We start from the raw sequence: 20,085 nt of genomic DNA, 5'->3' as shown, positions 1-20,085 counted from the left end.
AAAAAAAAAAAAAAAAAAAAAAAACAGAAAAAAAAAAAAAAAAAAAAAAAAAAAAAAAAAAAAAGGAATGAAAACAAAAGAGAAAGAGGCCTTAATTTGTGGTAGTTTCATTCAAAGGAAGATCCTAAAGTTACTTCGTGAATGTTAATATGCTTTAACTTTTATATACATTGATTTACTATATTTAATTGATTTGTCTTAAGTCAACAAGTTTGTAGCTTAAATCCAGATGCTTATCTGAAAATCAATTAACTGTAAACCAAGCAAGGTAAAAGTTCTTCATTCTGTGCAGTACTGGTATGGGAATCATCTTACAGGAAGAAAAATGTTGATTATAATTTTACTTTCAAGATGATGTTTCTTAGGTTTCTAAGAAAAGCCAAAGACATACCTCAAAAACTTTACAAGAAACATGCATATATAATTAAATGATTCATCTGTTTTTATGATCACTTGCATTTAATTTCCATCCAAACTCTAGATGAACTTTGTAGTAGTGATATTTTATAATTAATGTACTGTATGTGAGTATTTGCCCAAGATATGCAGTGCTAATATTTACACCTCACCTGTCAGGAGACAAAGAAATACTATATGATTATGCAAAACTCATACTGCAAATACTAACTGCATAATGTTCATAAATCATCTATAGGTAGAGAGCATCTACTAAGCAGTGTATGATTATTAACTTGTGATAACAACAAAAAACACACACAAATAAAACAGGAAAAAAAAAGCACTGAAGCAAACTTAATGTAGAGAAGAAGCCATATATTCATTGCAAATTATTTGTTCAGCTCTGCTGGTCAGTCAGACTCAGAAAAGGTTTATTTACCAGATTCCTTTTTTTTTTGTTAGGATGTGTGTAGGTAGTGTATACACACACAGGATTTGTGTTTCCATCCTCATAAAAGCCCTTGTTATATCACTTGCTACAAACTGAAGTACAGTAGTTGAAAGAGATGCTTACTGGGATCAAAAGCAATTAAATTTAGTGGTAAAAAAGCAAAAGATTGTTTTTTCCTCATTGCTTTCTGGTATAATCTAATTAACTTTTGCATGCCCACAACTTTGATAATATCTTCAGGTACATATTTTTTTGATTGCTTTATAACAGAACACCCAGCAAACTGTAAGGCCACACATAGACAGAGCACACCATCTCTATTAAGATTGGAAACCAGCTACAATCTCCATAAGAATCCGTGCTTTTAACTGCCCCAGCCGTTCATGGTGGACTGTAGACAGTGGTTTCTTCATAAAGGTCATATGATTTCCATAAGAAGTAGCCTTGTTTTCATCATTGTACTGCATTTTTATGCATTGTTATTAAAATCCTAGTTTGGTAGAAGCACAAGGTAGTATGGACTGTCCACTTTCAGCATGTTCATGTTGGAGTCACTTTATTTTTCTCATTCAAGGATGTCACTTCTAGTTATGTGCACCCCAAAATTGCACTTAAAATGCCAGTAAGCATTTGAGAATGGGAGCTGAAAAGGTTGCTTTATTTTGTATCTATGCTCAGCAATAGTGCTCTTGTATTTTTTCCTCTTATACCTCTCAGAATGACATATATTACTCTTCGGTAGGCAACATGATGTTAATCAGAAGGGCTGTATGATTTTTGTTTTTTTTCCTAACTGTGGTTAAAAGCAAACAAAAAGGCACGGATGTTATTTACCTGAATTTTAGTAAAGCATTTTCCACCATCTTTGACAGTATTCTCCTGCAGAAACTGGCTGCTTATGGCTTACACAGGTGTACAGTTCACTGGGTGAAGAACTGGCTGGATGTTTGGGCTCAAAGAGTCATGGTGAGTGCAGTTTGATCCAGTTGGCAGCCAGCCACCAGTGGTGTTCCCCAGAGCTCAGTCTTGGGTCTGGTTTTGTTCAACATTTTTATCATTGATGTGTATGATAGGATTGAGTACACCTTCAGTAAGTTCACAGATGATACCAAGTTGGGCAGGATTGCTGATCTGCTTAAGAATAGAATAGAATTGAATAGTTCAGTTGGAAGGTAACTACAAAGATCATGAAGTTCAACTGCCTGACTACTTCAGGGCAAACCAAAACCTAAAGCACATTACTGAGGTCATTGTCCAAATGCCTCTTGAACACTGTCAGACACGGGGCACCAACCACCTTCCTAGGAAGCCTGTCCCACTGTCTGACCACCCTCACAGCAGAGGAATTTTCCCTCATGCCTGGGTAGAACCTCCCCTGGAGCAGCTCTTTGCTGTCACTGTGTGTCCTGCCATCGGTCCCAGGTAATAGAGACTGGCAGAGACCATCCTTGGTGCTTCCCTCCTCAGGGAACTGGAGAGAGAGTTGAGGGTTGGAAGGCTCTGCAGAGAGATCTGGATAGGTTGGATTAATGGACTGTGTCCAATTTTATGGCATACAACAAGGGTAAGTGCCAGGTGCTGCATAACAACCCCTCTCAGTGGTACGGGCTTAGGGAAGAGAGGCTGGAAAGCTGCCTGGTAGAAAAGGATCTGGGGGTGCTGATTGACAGCTGGAGAGCTGAACATGAGCCAGCAGTGTGCCCAATTGGGCAAGAAAGCCAACGGCATCCTGGCTTGTATCAGGAATAGTGCGGCCAGCAAGACTGAGGAAGTGACCGTCTGTCTGTACTGGTGAGATCACACCTTGAATACTGTGTTTGGTTTTGGGCCCCTCACCACAACAAGGATGTGGAGTTGATCAAGCATGTGCATAGAAGTTCAGTGAAGCTGTTGAAGGGAGTGGAAAACAAGTGAGAAACGGCTGAGGGAACTGGGGTTGTTTAGTCTGGAGAAGAGGATGCTGAGGGGAGACCTCATTGCTCTCAAATACCTGAAAGGAGGATGCAGTGAGGAAGGTGATGATCTCTTTTCTTAGGTGCCAAGTGATAGGACACGAGTAATCAGTCTCAAATTGCACTGGGGGAGGTTTAGAGTGGATATTATGAAGCATGTCTTCATGGTCAAACAATAGAATGGGATACCCAGGGAAGCAGTAGAGCCCCCATCCCTGGAGGTATTTAAGAAACATGTGGACATGTCACTGAGGGACATGGCTTAGTGATAGGACTCGGTAGGTCAGGTTGGACTTGGTAATCTTGAAGGTTGTTTCCAACCTAGATGATTCTATGTTTCTAAAAAGACTCAAGAAAATCATTGTCTGGAGTTCTCCAACTCTTGCAAGACCATTTGCTTCAAAGGTACTTAGGTGTCCTGCAGCATTAACATTGAAATATGTCAAATATTGAACATATGAAATATGATTTTTAGTTTATCTTCACAGTACCTGCATGAAGTAGCGCTGAGCAGAGAAACTGAGTCACAGAAGCAGAATCTGTCCCAAGACATGCAGGAAGGAAACTCCTTCAGTAAATCACCCAAGTTTTTGTCTACTGCCTTTTGCTCCTTCTTTGCTTTTCCAAGGCTCTCTCCTAAAAAAGCCTATGGAGATTTAAGCACATGGAAAAGAAGGCAAATAACTTCCCCTCATCAATGCTGCTCTTATTTTCTCTTTGGCCTGTATTTTTCATTGATTTGTTTCCAGTTCAGGCAACACGCTGAAAGCTGGTCAGGGCAAAGGAGTAGGAAGTTACAAATACAAGTGCTTAGAACTGCACATTCTCACATTTAACATGTACAATCTATCTGTTCAGTTCTTCATTATTTTCTGATAAATCCCATTATATCATTTAAGAAATACTAATCAAATGTTCTTGTTGTACCTATGTAGTCAGAGTTATTTGGGTAGTGTTTAATTCAGAGACTCTGATGATGCAGTGAGAACAAGAGTAAGTATTTATATTTCACCTCCTTTAATTCTTCAGTTTTTCATTTAAAGGTCTTAGAGCATTTTCCACTCCTAATTAATCCTTGAGCCATAAGTAGTTCAAGAACAGAGCATCTAATCAGTGTCCTGATTCCTGGGTCCCATCAGATACAATCCTGACAAAATGGTATCTTGTCCTGAAATGCCCAGCTCCGTTGAAGTTTTTTGCCAGGTAAAAACTGCACGTGATGGGGTGATGGACATATCCTTGTTCACAGTAACTACTGCCCTGTAGATAGAGTATTTTTGCCATTCATGCCTTCCATGTGTCCAGAAGACATGGGAATACACTGAGCATGAAAGTCATCTTGGTGGAGTCACCATCCCTGGAGGTCTTTAAAAGACGTTTAGATGTAGAGCTTAGGGATATGGTTTAGTGGGGACTGTTAGTGTTAGGTCAGAGGTTGGACTTGATGATCTTGAGGTCTCTTCCAACCTAGAAAATTCTGTGATTCTGTGATTCTGTGATCTTAAAGCAGATTCACCAGGATGTCCTTGCCCATAACTAACAAAAAGGGCTTCTGGTGAGTGCTGATTTATTTGACCTGACTTCAAGCCAAGACAGTTAATTCTGCAGTTTCAACAGTCTTAGAAAACATGCAAGACTACAGATGATTCCTGCTGAGGTAAAGGAAGGCTTGCCGTATCCCAACAGAGCAGTTATTTCTTCCTTTCTTTTCAGAACAATTCTTCATTTTGATACTTCCGCAGTTGCATATCTTCTTCCTCGCTGGGAGGTACTACATCCTTGGCATATTTGCAAGTAATGGCAAGAAAACTGCAGAAGTAAATTTTGCAAGAATGGCTGGCACAGACCTAGCCTGAGTATCACCTGCTGTCCTTCCTTGGCTTGACTGTATCACAGACTGCTTAAAATGTTCATGCTCCATGAACAGCATAACCATGGAGTTCAAAATGAGTAGGTTAAATTTACTCATGGTGTCATCTAAGCTGGTTCATTTGGAGCTGGTATGGGTATCTCTATATTGCTTTGCCATCTGCATTGTAGTTAGTCATCCAAGCTTCATATCTTCTTTCCTGAAAGAAATCTGTAGGAGGGGAGAACTTAATCTAAAAGTATGTGTGTACTGATTCCTATGCTAGTTCATTGTCACAGCCAGTGCAGAAGGCATTCTCAGGCTACACCACTTGTCTTTTTTTTGTGATCTACCACAAACACAGGCCTAAATTTTACAGTTGTCTCCTGAAGACTGTTCTGTGTACTTTTCAGTTGTCCATCTTCATGGATAGTCTAGACAGTTCCTTTGCAGCACTGCCATGGGCTTCTTCAATAAAGTTGTTCTGCTCTCTCCACTGCACATACCGTGCCTCTTACCGTGATGTCTGTAGAGCTGCTACTTTCTCCATGCGTCAGTAATTGCTGTAGGTAACATGAAGAACTATGCCAAGCTGACAGATTTTCGTCACCATCCTCAGAGGAGTCAAGTGTATCATTCCTGTGCTTTGCTTCTTCCCCAAATCAGCCACCTACTCCTCCCACCACAGAGTGCACGCACTCAGACTGCGAATCGCAGGAGGATCTGTATGTTGCTCCACCATTCTTTGCCATCCAAAGCTGTTAACTCATTTTCTCTCTGCACCGGGCTTAAAAGGAATTGAATGTAAGACCTTCTGTTTGTGTGAAAGATGCCTCTCTGGTTTGCTGCTGAATTTAATGTTTTGCCTAATAGAAAGCTCTTTTTTGAAAGCTCTTGATGTGGCTCTTTTTCCAGCTCTTGGAGTTAGTAAGCTTTGGACACTGTAACTCATTTAAAAGGGTACAGCAGAAATAAAACAATCAGAAACTTGGAGTTAAAGGGAAAATGATAGTCCAGAGGGAAAATAAATAAATAAATAAATCTGAATGCTGAACCATAGCATCCAAGTTTCTTGATTATTTTAACCAGCTGAAGTGATCTAAGCCATACAGAAAAGCAGCATTTCTATGAGGTGTCAGACTGCTACTGGGAAATCCACTGGCTTTTAAATGGGCTGCTGTAGTATTCCAGGTTCATGGGGTGCTTTAAAAGACTTTTCAAATCAAATCCAGGCAGCCTCTCCAGAGGTTCTCGGGAAATTGCCATCTGGCCTGCCTTCCTTTAGAGTTCTTTATTTCTGATAAGATCATTCATATTCTGGAGACTATGAAGCCAACATTAAGAGAGTTCAGCCTTCCTAACTAGCAAAGCAAGTTCTTTTCATTGCACTTGGTTGACAGGAATCACTCTCTTGGGTGTCTCTTCATTCAGACCTAGCTGCATATCCTCTTTAATTCCTTTTTTCCTTTTTTTTTTTCCTTTTTTTTTTTTTTTTTTTTTTTTTTTTATTTTTCTCTTCTTTCTTTCTTTCTTTTCTTTTCTTTTTTTTGGAAGAAGACTTGAACTTGCACACAGCACTTGCAGCAAAAAAGATGTCACTTGAAGAAAAGTATTGTAATTCAGAAAAATATTATTATAGAAATAGCACTTGTACAGTCCCTTACATCTTCAAAGCCCTGTGCAAGCTAATTTGTTAATTAATCTAAATATACGGTTTTATTCATTTGTCCTCACAAGGATTAATCTTAGAAACTCAAACTCTATTTAAAAACTGTTCTTAAATGGAATTATGTGTGCTACATTGAGAGGAAATGAATTTCTCCATCACCTTGCTGTGACAATTAAACTCATTTACTTTGTCACTGTTGTTTATGTTACAACGAATGATGTACATAGGTTACAGCAATGAAATCTATCTGACTCAATGGGTGGTACTTTTTTACCATATAGGTAAAACTAAAAGGACAAATTATCACTGTATTCAGACTTCTTATGGTGGTGGAGCTTGTGAAATTCATAAATCCTCAGTGGTCTTTGCTGGAATCAAGTCTGAGAGATTTCTGTATTCAAAGGATACAACAATGCCATTTAAACCAACTGCCTCTCGGAGAATATAGGTGCTGAATTTTTGTGTAACCGGTGGTTACTTTTACCAAATGTAATAAAAGACAAATATGCTCAGCTGGTTTTGACTTGGAAAAAGGGAGGTCTCAGAATTAGCTGAGCTCCTATAGATTTCCTGGCATTTTTGAGTGGGGTTAGGGAGGGAGATGTAATTTAGCGTTTTTTCTGGGAAGAAAGTGGGCAACAAACTGGTTAGTGACCTGGGGCCACCCAAGTCCTGGGTGTTGTCTTATAAGAGGCCCAGGAGAATCTGGTGTGATGTGAAATGTTGCAGATTGAGGCAAGGCAGTGGATGGGTAGGGTCTGAGATCAAAGGAGAAACATCAGTGGGAAACAAAGCTTTACTAGATCCCCTTATTGTTAGAAAGTTTATGTTTCTTGTTATTATTGTTCATCTGGATGCTATTGTCTGATAAATGCTAAGCCCTTTTTAAAATCCTGCTGGGTTTATTGCTTTAGTGATGCTCTCTGACAGTGCCATCAACAGGCTACCGGATGAAAGAGCATTTGCTTTAGCCAGTTTAAATCTGGAAAAAAAAATCACTAAAGGGGTTGAAAAGCGTAACTGCTAAATGCAATGTACTAAATAAATACTTCTTTAGTTTGCATGATTGCTTCTTAAGCCTCATGGTGAGAATTACTGACCAGTCTACTGATCTGGACCATCTGGCATAGCCTAGAAATTGTCTCTGGTGGTTCACATTTATTCACCTGGAACTGTGGGTCCACTCTGTGGACATCCTGTAGGTCTGGTTTTGCCTCACTGGGATGTGTGCTAACTCTACTAGCTAATTTGTGATCTTACTGGTATCAAACCTGCCTGTATTTACTCTTCATTTGAGTTTTCCTTAGCTGCTTCTTGACTTGAGAAGGTAACCTGTTATTCTAGCTGAATGCCTTGGTTTTTCCCCAGTGATTTTTTAGCTAGCAAATGGGTTCACTATGAGGTGTAGTCAATATTATACCACATGATGGTATATGAAAGAAGTCATGTTTTGGCATCAAATGGGAATGCTTTTGTCTTTTTGTTTGTTTGTTTGTTTGTGTTAATTTATTTATTTATTCATTTTTATTTTTTTCATTTCTAAATCATTTCTAGCTTAAAGATTGAAGCAAAGAACCTCAAAGTCAATCCCAAATGTGTTTGTTACAAATGCCTTAAAAATACAAACTAAATATATATGTAGGTACACATAAATCTGGCAGCCATATGGGATTTTCACACACCTGTCAGGGAAGTGAGAAAGTTCAAATTTCAAATCTCACATTCTGCACTAGGATGTGAGCCATTATCACAGCCTGGAAGACATAGATTGTTAGATGAGTGTATCCATTCACTAAGAAGGCTTTATATGGCTTATTTTTGATAGAGCACCACACTGCTAAATATTATGGAATTGTCAGGTATGAAATATTTCCCATGAAAATAACATGGAAGCCAACGTAACTAAAAAAAAAATGAAAATAAGCGTGAAATGAGGTAACAATATTTCTTGGAATTGTGACTCTTGTGTAATACCACAGACTGTGGCTTATCCATGCCACCTACACACAGCTATGAAATACTGTAGTATTATATCACATTGCTGTGATATTGGTCAGTTTTACAAACCTGTAATTCAATAAATGTAAACTGAATTTTAGAATGAATGTTATATTGGTCAAGAAGATTCAATTAAACATTGCCTACATCTTCACCATGCTGCACCAAGTCACTGTCATGTTTACATAGATTTTTGGTAAGCCTCTTCAAATCTGAATGGGTAAGGCAAAACAAAAAGAAAAATGCCATTTAGGGGCATTTTGGCAGAATTCATAGTAGTATGAAACCTGTTTTTCATTAAAAATAAGTCAGAAAACCCTGATTAGTACACAAGACAACAAATTATTGTGCTTTGGCTATTGTAGTGAACCTCCATAATTTTCAAGTAAAACACGTAAATTTGTGAGAATAGAAATTGTCTCTGTAAAGCCAAATTCAGTGGCACAGTTTTTTGCTACTTCTCACTGAGCCAGTGTCTGTCACTTAGATTTTTTTTCTGGCCATTTTGGATTATCCCCAGCCAGCATCACTGGAGAATCCAGTTATTGAAACTCAGCTGCTCTTTCCTCTGATAAAGCTATAGACTTGAAACCATTGTTCTGATTAAGTCCTGATATGTATCCCCTATATTCTGCCACCCAATTATGTACAGCTTTTTCTTCATGCAAGTAAGGTTGCTTGTGCCTCTGGCCTCTAGTGATTTTTTTTTTTTTTCTCAAATAATGAACACAAAGAGACAAATGAGGAGGGGGGAACAAGCAGCTGAGGACAAGAGAAAAGGGATATATATAGGACTTGCTTTTGCTATGCATGAAATGCAACACCCCATACCCACATTGTGACGCACATCAGGCATTCCAGATGGTGACAAGGGTTGGGTTTCTGCCTTGGGCTGCCATGCACAGGCTTCATTTGCATTCCTCAGCCCAGTTGTTCATGGAAAAGTATCCGGAAAGTGCACAGCCGCTCACACAACAGTACTCACCTTCCAAAGCACAACCTTGCATCATGGTGCCAAATGTTGGGAGAGTTTTACACTCGTGGGGAAAGAAAGGAGCTGGAGCAAGTTCAGGCTCCAAGTAGAGCCCTCTGAGTGTCATTACCAGGGATGTAGAAACAGAAAATCATCATAAAGTGTTCTAATTCGCTCCCCACACTCATACAAATAGCCTTGAGTTTGTGTAAAATGTGGACAAGATCACTAGATATTCCTCTGAATAAACATTTTTTACTTGATTAGAAAAGACTTTCCTTACAGTAATCTTTTCTGTGACTGATCCTAGGCTGTGTATGACCAATACCAGTTTTGCTTGTTGGGGGCTAATTGTGAGAGTTAGATTCTGTCACGTGCAGCAACTGTGATTGCCATTGCTGTAATTAATCCTATTTCAAGTTGTTTAGTTTAATTAATTTTATTAATGTATCTGAGCTTTAGCTGTTTGATTCTATTATTTTGTATGTGTACATTTGCTTTAAAACAACATGGAAATATGGAATATGGAAAAAAGGCATTAGAGAAGTAAAGAACATTACAAATACATATTTTTAACTTTAAGGATGTACTTAAAACCTACTGGCATTTTATAAGAGTCTTTAAAAATATATACCTAATTTTAAATAATAGGTATATTGCTTTTAATAATCATTGTTGCTGGAGCACTGCTGTTAGGTTATTCTTGTTAAATTCCACAAAATTCACCTCAATAATATCCATTCATGATACTGGAAGTTGTGAACCGTGTGCTAGTCACTAAACAAGAACTGTGTCTTTAAGAAGGGATAATTTTCTGAAGATCAAAAAAAACAACAACAACAAAAAAAAAAAAAACAACAAAACAAGAACATGAAAACTGTATCTAGAAGAGACTGAGGATGCATTTACTACTGTATTAAGAGAGGTTTAAGTGAAGAATTCAGTTCTAGCAGATGGTTTCTCTTCTGAGTTTAGATTCTCCCCTGAAGTGCAGTTGATCATTCCACCTTAACAAGGTGCAGTGATTGACAGGTAGAGATGTTGCACAGAGCAGAAGGTGGGAGTGTGCTCTATTGGTTTGTGCTTGTACATCCTGAGCACCAATTACTGTCACTGCTTCCAGCACTGATGTGTTTATCAGGATGAGTTATAGCAGAATATATGTACACAGGCAGTGTGTATGCTGGATGACCACCCCCTGTGATGTAAAATATGAGAGTCTGGGAGCTACCGTTTTATAATTCATCAGGTTCAGCAACTGAATGTTGTTGGTTGGCTTAGTTATAAAGGCAAGTGTGAACTGAACAGCAGACAGGAGCATCTCGCATTAAGAGTCCTGCGAAGCTGCATTTGGTGACTGGGCTCTGCTTTTGTTCAAGTGAATTCTGCCCTCGGTGAGTGATGTGGATTCTGTCGAGCTAAAGCTGTTATTATATAAGCTGGGGGAACCTGCCTGCTAGTTTTATTTGTGTTTTGCTGCTGGAAGTCCTTGTCTGTGGTTGTTTTTAGCTTTTACAATATTTTCAGTTGTGTACGTTACTGGCACAAAATGAGACGAAAAGAAAAATGCAATGATGAATTATTCACCATAGTGCTGTGAGGATCTGTTTTCTAGCTAAAGTTACTTTCCTTTCGTGAGTGTGGTGGGTGTTCAAAGAAGCTACAAACCAGCAAATTTACCTGTCGTTAAATTGCTTTTATTAGCAGTTAAAGAGAGTGATTGCTGTAGCTTTTGTAACAAGAGGGAGGAAAAAAAAAAAAAAAAAAAAAAGGTATAATCAGAAGCATTTAAAAATTCTTTGCTTTTATTACATGTGGCTTTTCAGATTCTGCATTAGATCTTTTGTGTGCAGTACAGGGCTGCAAAGAATATATATTGTAGAGTTTTTTTAATTAGGTAATCAGTAAAATGGTATCCTCTCTCTGTTTTTGTGGTACTATGCTTAGTATCACATTAAAATGAATGATTCCCCATCTTGCATAACAACAGTGCTGAAAGATGTGTAAGATGAAAGGCAAAGAGAGACTTTGAAACAAACTGTGGGAAACATGATATAGCACAGCAAGGCAGGGAAAAGGTGTATTTTCTATAATATCTGCATTACTTTTTGAATTTCACCAGCTTTAGTTTCCAATTATCACTTGCTTCACTATGATCTCTCCGTCTTTTCAAGAAAGCTCCTTTAATATCTGCCCACATTAGCTTGCCAATTACCTTAAAGATCAATAAACTGGCAAAATATTTTTTGTTTCCTTTAACCGGAAAGGTTACAGGACAAGTATGAACAGCATACTTGACCAAACAGAAATAATAGCATTGCTGTACAATACCTGTATCCCTTGTCAGTAGAGGCAGGTGGTCGTGAGTGACAATTTTAGTTTTCCTTTTATCATCAACAGTATTATCAAAGCAGACAGACATTGCTTCTGTCCCTCTGTGCCAGTTTCTTTTTTTCTCTCTCGGTAGGAGACGAGAGTTTGTTTTATCAAAATATCAAGAGGGCTCAGCAGACCAGCACCTGTTGTCTTACAGCTGTATTATTAGTAATCGGAGAGAGACTCTCTTCCAGAGACCTCTCATCTGTTGTCAGTCCAAGTTGTTTACCCTGTAATGATTTAAACTTTTACTGCTGCCTCTCGGAAATACCCTATTCTATGAATTATGTGTGAAGCATCAAAGCTGCTGAACAGATACTGGCTTAATTAATAAAGTACCTCTTTTTAGCATCATTTTTATTTAAAGATTAAGGCAATTGGCAAAGTGGCTTTTGCCACAGACTTTCTTTGCAGAACAGATTTGCACTTACTCTTTATAAAAATCTAAATTTAAAAAAAAAAAAAAAAATTCTCAAGAAGATCATTTCCTGCCAGCTTAACAGATTTCCTGTTTCTAGGAAAGAGTATATACCTGTGTCAGCAGTGCTTTATTTAAGAATTTTTAGCTGCTTTTTAAGCATTCAGATCTATTTTCAGTGACCCCTGTGCTAGCAAATGAGGTTTCTTGAAGTGTGAGCTTCTGGTTTTGCAAGTTCTCCTTCTTTCAGAAATCTGTGATATTGCATCCATCTGTCTAGGCATTTATATTGCATGCATCACTGTGGTGTAATCTCAGCAATCTGAACATTAACCATGTAAATGTATGTACTGTAACTCAGGAAGTATAAATTAGGACAGGAAAAGCAACCCTAAAAGGAGAAAGTTATGATATGGGCATATGGCTCTTGTGGGCACCGGAGCTCCAGATTCACTATTTGTTATAGCACAATAAATTAAGCTACCAACTAGTTCAGTCTGTAGGCAATGGTATGGAGGCTTGGACCCAGATGAAACCAGCTACTTGAAGTTTGGTCCAGATAAGACTGAGGCCAAGTGAATGGAAAGGAGCCAGAGGACATGGCAAAAATCTCTTTTTATTCTGGGTGCCTAACAGTCTGGGAGTGTTGCTGAGGGAAAACCAGCAGTGACTAAAAAATGTAGTTTAAATTCTCTCTGGTCTGGAGAGCACAGTTGTTTTATCTGGATATGAGTTTGCTCCTGTCATCCATGCCTCCCACCAAGCAATGAGTCGTTGCAGCATGCTCCGTGGAGTGATGAGCCTTGAATCCCCTTAGTTACCCAAGCTGGTACAGATAACAGCCATCTGCATGGTTAGCAGTGTATTCTGCTGGAAGCGAGTTAAAGCACAACTGCAAAAATCGTGTTGGCTTCCTATTAATTCCTGAATAGGGCTAGTATTTCAGGGCTGAAGTAAAGCACTGAGTAGCAGACATCTGCTCTCCAAGAGGAATCTTCCTCAGCTTTTGCCTTTTGGTTACAGCTGAAACCAGCCAAGGAACCGATTATCTTTCATATAAAATATAGTGTATTGGGGGAAATGTCTTGTAAAAAAATGTTCTTAGCTTTGAATTCCATCTCTTTTATTTGGTCTGAAATATCTCAGGTCTACTGACCTTCAGGATTGCTGTGAAGTCCCATGGCAGGTAGTGATCAACATTTTTTGGTAAAGAGTTATTTTTCAGTTTGCCATAAAAATAACTAATGTCTGACTCTGCTTTTTCCATGTGTCAGAAGTGGCTGGAGACTGCAGAAGCAAACTCACATTAGTGTGCCTGTAACACCTCTATTTTCCTTTTTCAAGCACACACACACAAACTATACTTTTAGATAAAAGAATGCCTTTATACTTTATTCTGAGTCTTGGGTACAGAAAGCTCTAGTGCATAGACCTGAAAACTATTAACCATCTATTAAATCTCTTCTTATTTTATTATTTTTATTTTTTATTTTTATTGAACAGACTAATAAAGTGACATTGCATGCTGTTTCTCAGGATTTTCAGTTTTGAGTTCAGTAGTCACAATGGATATGAAACAAGGACCTACAGGCACCAGTAATCATGATGACGTGCTTTCAGTGAGAAGTTCTTCAGTGGAAAAAAGGGTTGGAATGACAGCCTAGGCATAGTATCCTTGATGTTGAGAATAACCAATGCAACTTTTTTTGGTAGGGAAGAGCTGGAATATCATAGTAAAAAACGATAATCTGTCATTGGAAAACCTTTTTCTATGCCCAGAGAGAAAGGCAGAGGAATACTGTTTTAAAGGATTATCAAACAGAGCATGAAAAGAACAAATTTGGCAAGTGCAGCAGAGTGTGTTTATAAACACAACATGCTCTTTGATGTTGGTCTGTTCCTTGTGTTGGAAGTGAAATACATGCAAAGGTCTAATCCTCATAGATGAGATTTTTTAGGTTTTGTATGATTGTACAAGCAGGAGAGGGTATATTTAAGTTAGGAAAGCAGTGAAAAATTCACTTCTAAGTAAAATCTATCTTAAAAGTGCTAAATTTAAGTAATTTGTAGATGCTTGGTAGATGCTTGTAGATGTTTGTTTTGCTTGGGTGTTAATCCTACACCTTCTGTGCTGCAGGTGGTTAACACAATAAGTAGCTCCATCATCAAAACCTTCCAGGTGAGAAAGCTCCATTGTAATAAAGTTGTTTCTGGGGAATTCAGGGCCAGAATTCAGTAGGGGCCAAATATAAATGAAATGAAGTGATACAAATGCTCTGAGTTCTGCTTGATGTTTAACATAGTCTAGATAACCAGTAACATGAATAGTATCAGTCAAAGGTCCTTTTCAAGAGGAAATCTGCTCATTTCAGTTTTCAGTGGAGTTTCTTGGTGCTCTCAGAGGAAGGCCCTAGAGGGCTGTGTTGTCCTAGTGCATAGTCGATATGCTGTTTGTTGCCGTGGCTGTGTCTCTATCACAGAATAGCTATAAACTATGTAGAAACTGCCCATAAAAAGAGGTCTATGATTCAACTCACATCCAGGATCAGATCTACATGAAAACAGTTGTAAACCCATCATATTACAGGCTGAAAGTGCTCCTAAACCTCTGCTGCTCCTATGGTCCTTAGTTCTCTGTCTTGTCTGGAATCATCAGAGATGGAGAACATTTGTTATTCTACTTGCCAGTGTGCAAACAGTAGCGATACTCATCTCTGGCAGATTCATTCATTGTCTAAACAGTGGCATACTGTCTTTTGTCCTCTGCGAACTTTGCATTATTAATTGGTGGCTTAATGCATGATATTAACATACAGTTTTTATTTTGTATGACAAGCTAAAAATAATGGCATCATCATATTTCTATTTGGGACTTATCAGTGAACTCACTCCAAAATCAGCCTGATAAAACTGCAAATGAAGTCCTGATTCCCAGAATACTTTCCTAGTGTAAGCAGAAATCTCCTATTATTTTAACCAGGCAGGAGTGTAATCTGGATTGACAACAGTTTTAAAATCCTGAAAGATAGTGTCATCGTTACATCACAATGGCTGATGTGTTGTGCTTGAAGAATCTGCAAATTGACAGAATGGGACATGGTATGTCCCTTCTAATTCTTTACTGTACTCCATCTGGAATGTTTCTTACCTGGAAAAGAAAAAGAAAAAAGAAAAAAAAAAAAAAGAAGAAAAAAAAAAAAAAAGCTCTGTAATTGTGATTTACAATACTGTGTGTTAAATTTTAAAGAAAGAGATTAGTGTGCTGGCATTCAAGCTAAGGAAATGCTAATTTAAGAACCTGCTATTATCCCTTTTTTGTGTTGTGGTAATAACCTTTAACATTATGAAATAATAAAGAACTGATTGAGCTGGGTTGTATACAGCCACATGCTGCAAGTGAACAAGTGAGCTAGCCAGGCAGACTGTAATCAGTTTACATTGTGGGTTTTTTTGTTTGTTTGTTTGTTTTTATAGCTATTTATTTCTACATACTAAGTAGATTGTACTCTCATAAACATTTTCACTACATTCAGTAATGTGTACAATGAGTAGAAAAAATATTCAGAGCAGTTTGCAATACTAAGGAGAAAATGATTTTACCTATCAGTGTCTAAGAAAATTATTGCTCGCTTCAAAACACCACCTTACAGCCATTTTAAGAACGTATAAACACAAATACCATCACCCTCAGTATACACTACCTGTGAATGGTATTTTATTCTCTGTATTTATTTGCAATACTGTTTCATGTGTTTGTGGAAGATCTGTGCATCTCCCATTACCAAAATATTCCTTGTGAAAGGGAATCTGTTATCCCACATAGAAAATTGGGAATAGGCAAAATAATTATCTGCTTCATGTGCCATGGATTACCTGTGACCTCCTCAGCCAGTTTACACTGGCTGGGAGCTGAACCATAGTTCAGAAATGCAGAATATAACTATCAGTAGGTAGCATTAGGTGAAGCCCTTCTGCTAGCAGCAGTTCTCTGTATTTCTCATCTTTAAGGTACAACCACAGGCGTTAAATACTTCAGTGAAACACACCGATCCAACACAAACCAAGTTTCAGAAGAGAGAGAGAATAGCACTCCTACATACAAAACAGGTTTTCTAGGCATGGAATCACTTTCATTTCACAATATTTGGCAATTTGTCAGTTAAACCCTAACATTTTCTGGAGATGTTCTAAAACATCCTTGTCTGAATTTAATAAATTGTTCAAGAATGGTAAATGTAATTCAAATATTTCCTGCTTGTATTTTTCTTCTGTCCCTGTTAAAATTTTATCATCCTGGAGTTCTAACAGTAGACTGATCCAGATTCACAAGATTCCTGAAATAACCTTGTGGAGCCACTAAGATATTTTTATGGTAGCAATTGCATTTGGCTTTTGTAAGTTTATGTGGTATGAATACTTTACACTCAAATGTCTTCCTTTGTTTTCATTGTCTTTCCTTTCTTGCTACTCACACCTGACTGCTGACATAACACTCAGGCAGCTTACTCTTCTCTTTTCAGAGATGTGTATAAATTCTGCTTTGTTTATATTAAATTTCCTTCACAGCATAGGTAATAAATGGTAGAGATATGAAAAAGCAAAAGTAGAAGGGTTTGAAAGCAGAAAGTAGATACAACTGCATATTTTCATGCAATTTCTAGTGGAATTACTGTGAAGTGCATATATAACGTTATTTCAGTTTATTTACCATACATAAATTAGTCTGGCTTTTACCATACACTATTTGTAAACCTTTAAAATCTGGCATTTTTCCTCAGTTATTTCAGATATTTAGCAAAGAGTGAGTATGGCCAAAAAATTGTAACCAGAGAAGTACTTATTGAGGCTGAACATTTTTGTTTATGTTTATCTTCTGTAGGCTTGGTCAACAGAGGATGAAACGAACTTAGCTATAGGTGTTGTCTGCAGGATTCTCCAGTAATTCTAACAAAAATATTTGATCCAGAAGTACTGAATTGTATTTGTGTCGGGACTTTTCTCAAGATAAAAAACACAGGAAGAAAATTAACTGTTTTGCCTGTCTTTTCTTTTGGATCTATGTAATAATAACATTTTTGTCTTCTCTATTTCTTTTACCCCCACTACTGTTCTCCAGTGTTAGGTTGCCTTACCTAAGATCTAGGTTACGATAAATTTTCATAGAGGTATGATTTATTTTAAAAGTATACTATGAAGGGAAAATACACCTGAACTTTTATGTCATTGTGAGGTTCAAAATGCCAGAAACATGCCCGTTTTTTTTTTTGTTTGTTTGTTTGTTTGTTTTTCTGGCCTAAATGTATAAATTATTTTTACTTATTCCTCTTGTCATTTTTAGAATACTAACAGAAATACTTGTAGACAAGAGAGATCATTATATTAAAAAACAACAACACAGAAGCACCAGAATCAGAAAATAAAGCCAGAAGTAGATATAGAGCTGAAATAAAATTTATCCTTGTACATTTCTAAAAGGCTTTCAGATTCAGATGGTAGCACCTTAAAAGTGAAAATTTCAGTAAAAGTACTTGGAAACATATGATGAAAACCTTCTAATTGTTGGTTGCTAAAATATTTACAACATTGCTCCTCCCCCTCAATTTTTAATTTCCTCAAACTCATTTGGGGCAAGGAGAAAAGAGAGGCAGAAGGATCTAATGCTAGATTATCTGTGCTGAAAATTGTGTCCCTACTACCAGATTGTATTTGAATTTAAAAGGTGATCCTTTTCAGGGAAGAAACATCTTTAATTTACTGTTTTGCCCAGTATGAATTTGGCATTTAACATGCAAGTAAATAACTTATATTCCAATAATAATGTCACTCACTTGAATAATAGAAACTGTGAAGATCTAAGCACTGACATATAGGGCCTGCTTCTGATCTTGCTTGCACCATTTTTATATAACTAACACGATACAAATCAAAGACCAGCCTGAGACCACAACCATGGTTAATGCCTACCTTAGCATCTATGAGGGTTAACTTAGCCTTTTATTTTCTGGTTGATACACCTTTTGCTGAGTGTGGCTGAAACGCTCCATAGGTCATCCAGGTAAAGGCGTAGTTAAATTAATCTACTCAATCTGCAGATCAAGCACCATTTTAATTTAGCCACTGTTCTGTTCTTTAATTTATTTGCAGCATTTCTGTAATTGTGACTTACACCCTTGATGTAGATGCCATTGATATATGGTATTTGTAGTGCATTAAATTTGAGAAACACACCAGGATTCTTTTGGATAAAAGGGAACAAAATTGTAAATTATGTTAACATGTGGTATGGAATATCAGGCATCGTTCAGATAAATTGCATAATACACAGCATATAGATAATTGCATAAACTGACATATAAATAAAATTAACATATGATCCTAGGAATGCTTTTTTATGGCAGAGAAAAATCTGAGACCTTATGATACTAATTCCTTAAATTTTAGTTTTAACTTAATTTTTGTAGGGTTGTTTAAAACAGAATGGAAAGACCATTTGAAATGCTGTCGAACTGTATTTGAGCATGAAACACATGACATCTTCCATTGAAAATGATGCCCCAGGAAATTTCCTAAATATTATTTCTGCAAATGTGAAATGCAGCCACCTCTGTTGATGAAAGGGCAGGAAGCTGAATGCCAAACACGACTATATTTTGTGTTCGGGGAAGGCTAAGTCAAAATGATGCTCATTTTAAAAGATAGCAGAAGAAATGTGTACCAAAAATGCAGAATAAATGAGTTTGTGAATGCTTGCCTTAAAAGTTCTGCGACCAGTAAGCTGCACAGAATTTTGTGTATTTAGTTCACAAAAAAAAAGTAGTGCTTAGTTGATCTTACCCAGGATTTGTACTTGGACTCCACCAACTCCAGGTATTTCAAATATAGATTCTTAGTCATCTTCTCTAGTGCTAAATGCCAGCAATTATAAGTACTGGTTGACTCATTTCTATACTCCATGAGTTTTTATGGCTGTTATAAACCTTTGAAAATGCTGACAGACCTGTAGCCATCATGGGCACTGCCAATATCGAGGAGTTTGATATTAAATATAGCCAGATATTGAATCTTTATATTGCTGTACCCAGTCGTTCAACAGCAGCGTGACCAGGTAGAATAAGATGAGCCAGGGGACACTATCACACATAAGTGTAATATTTTATTTATTCTAATGATTTTTTTTTTCATTCTAAAGGACTGAAGTTTTTAACCATATATTATCTTGCCACCATGGTTTACAAACTCTGTATTTCTAAGTAGAAGAGAAGAAAGAGCATTGCTTGTACATTACATTTGTATATCACCACAGAGAATTAGACCAATTATTGAGAGATCACAAAGTAATTGAGAATGGAAGGTAGCTCTCAAGATCGTTTACTCCAACTAGTAGCAGGGACAGTAGTTTGCTCCAGGTTATGCACAGCTGAGTTTTTAATATCTCCATGAATGGAGACTCCAAACTCTGGTAAACCTGCTGCAATTTCCATCATCCTTAGAAGAACAAGATAACCCTTTCCTTAATTGAGAGACTTGCCTGCATTGCACAGCATATGAAGACAAAAGTGCACTTTCAGAATCTTGAAGCTGCCTTCAGCATTGGCTTGACTGATAAGATACATATATATATGAATAGAGTATGGCCTACATAAAATAATTTTAAACCCCAAATTTACTTGTATTTGTTAACATCCCCTTTCTGCTTCAGAGATCTCCCTTCTTTCTTTTCAGAGTAAGTTGTTCTCATTAAGCTCTGTGATTACAAACACAGCTTAGCAGTATTAAATGACTAGATATTTTTATGGCCAAATGGGATTTCTTTGAGAATTGGCTCTGATCTGTTGCAGAGCCTGTTCTCCCATGCCTGCTGCATCAAGTCCTGTAACGTGATAGAAGTCCCATCCAACTGACATCTCCCAGGTCTTTTGATTCTGGATCTCTTCAGAGGTTTAGTTTCTTTTTGATTGTAGACAAAGAGCAATAGCGCGGGGGGGGGGGGGGGGGGGGGG

General features: G+C 37.5%; 1 protein-coding gene across 26 annotated transcripts in view; it reads left to right on the top strand.

Annotated features, from left to right (window-relative positions):
- The window catches only part of DLG2 (discs large MAGUK scaffold protein 2), a 1,027,745-nt gene that overhangs the window by 884,376 nt on the left and 123,284 nt on the right, over window positions 1–20,085 (top strand). The window contains exon 1 of one of the 26 annotated variants that reach the window (XM_035343500.1): window positions 10,370–10,685. The exons of the other annotated variants lie outside the window; for them this stretch is intronic. The gene's annotated coding sequence lies outside the window, so the exon portion shown is untranslated. Of the gene's footprint in view, window positions 1–10,369; window positions 10,686–20,085 lie in introns of those variants that run through there. 26 annotated transcript variants of the gene reach the window in all.

The sequence above is a fragment of the Oxyura jamaicensis genome, chromosome 1 (assembly GCF_011077185.1).
Source record: "Oxyura jamaicensis isolate SHBP4307 breed ruddy duck chromosome 1, BPBGC_Ojam_1.0, whole genome shotgun sequence".
NCBI lineage: Eukaryota > Metazoa > Chordata > Aves > Anseriformes > Anatidae > Oxyura > Oxyura jamaicensis.
Note: the sequence above shows the minus strand (reverse complement) of the source record. Positions and strands in the feature narration are given on the sequence as shown.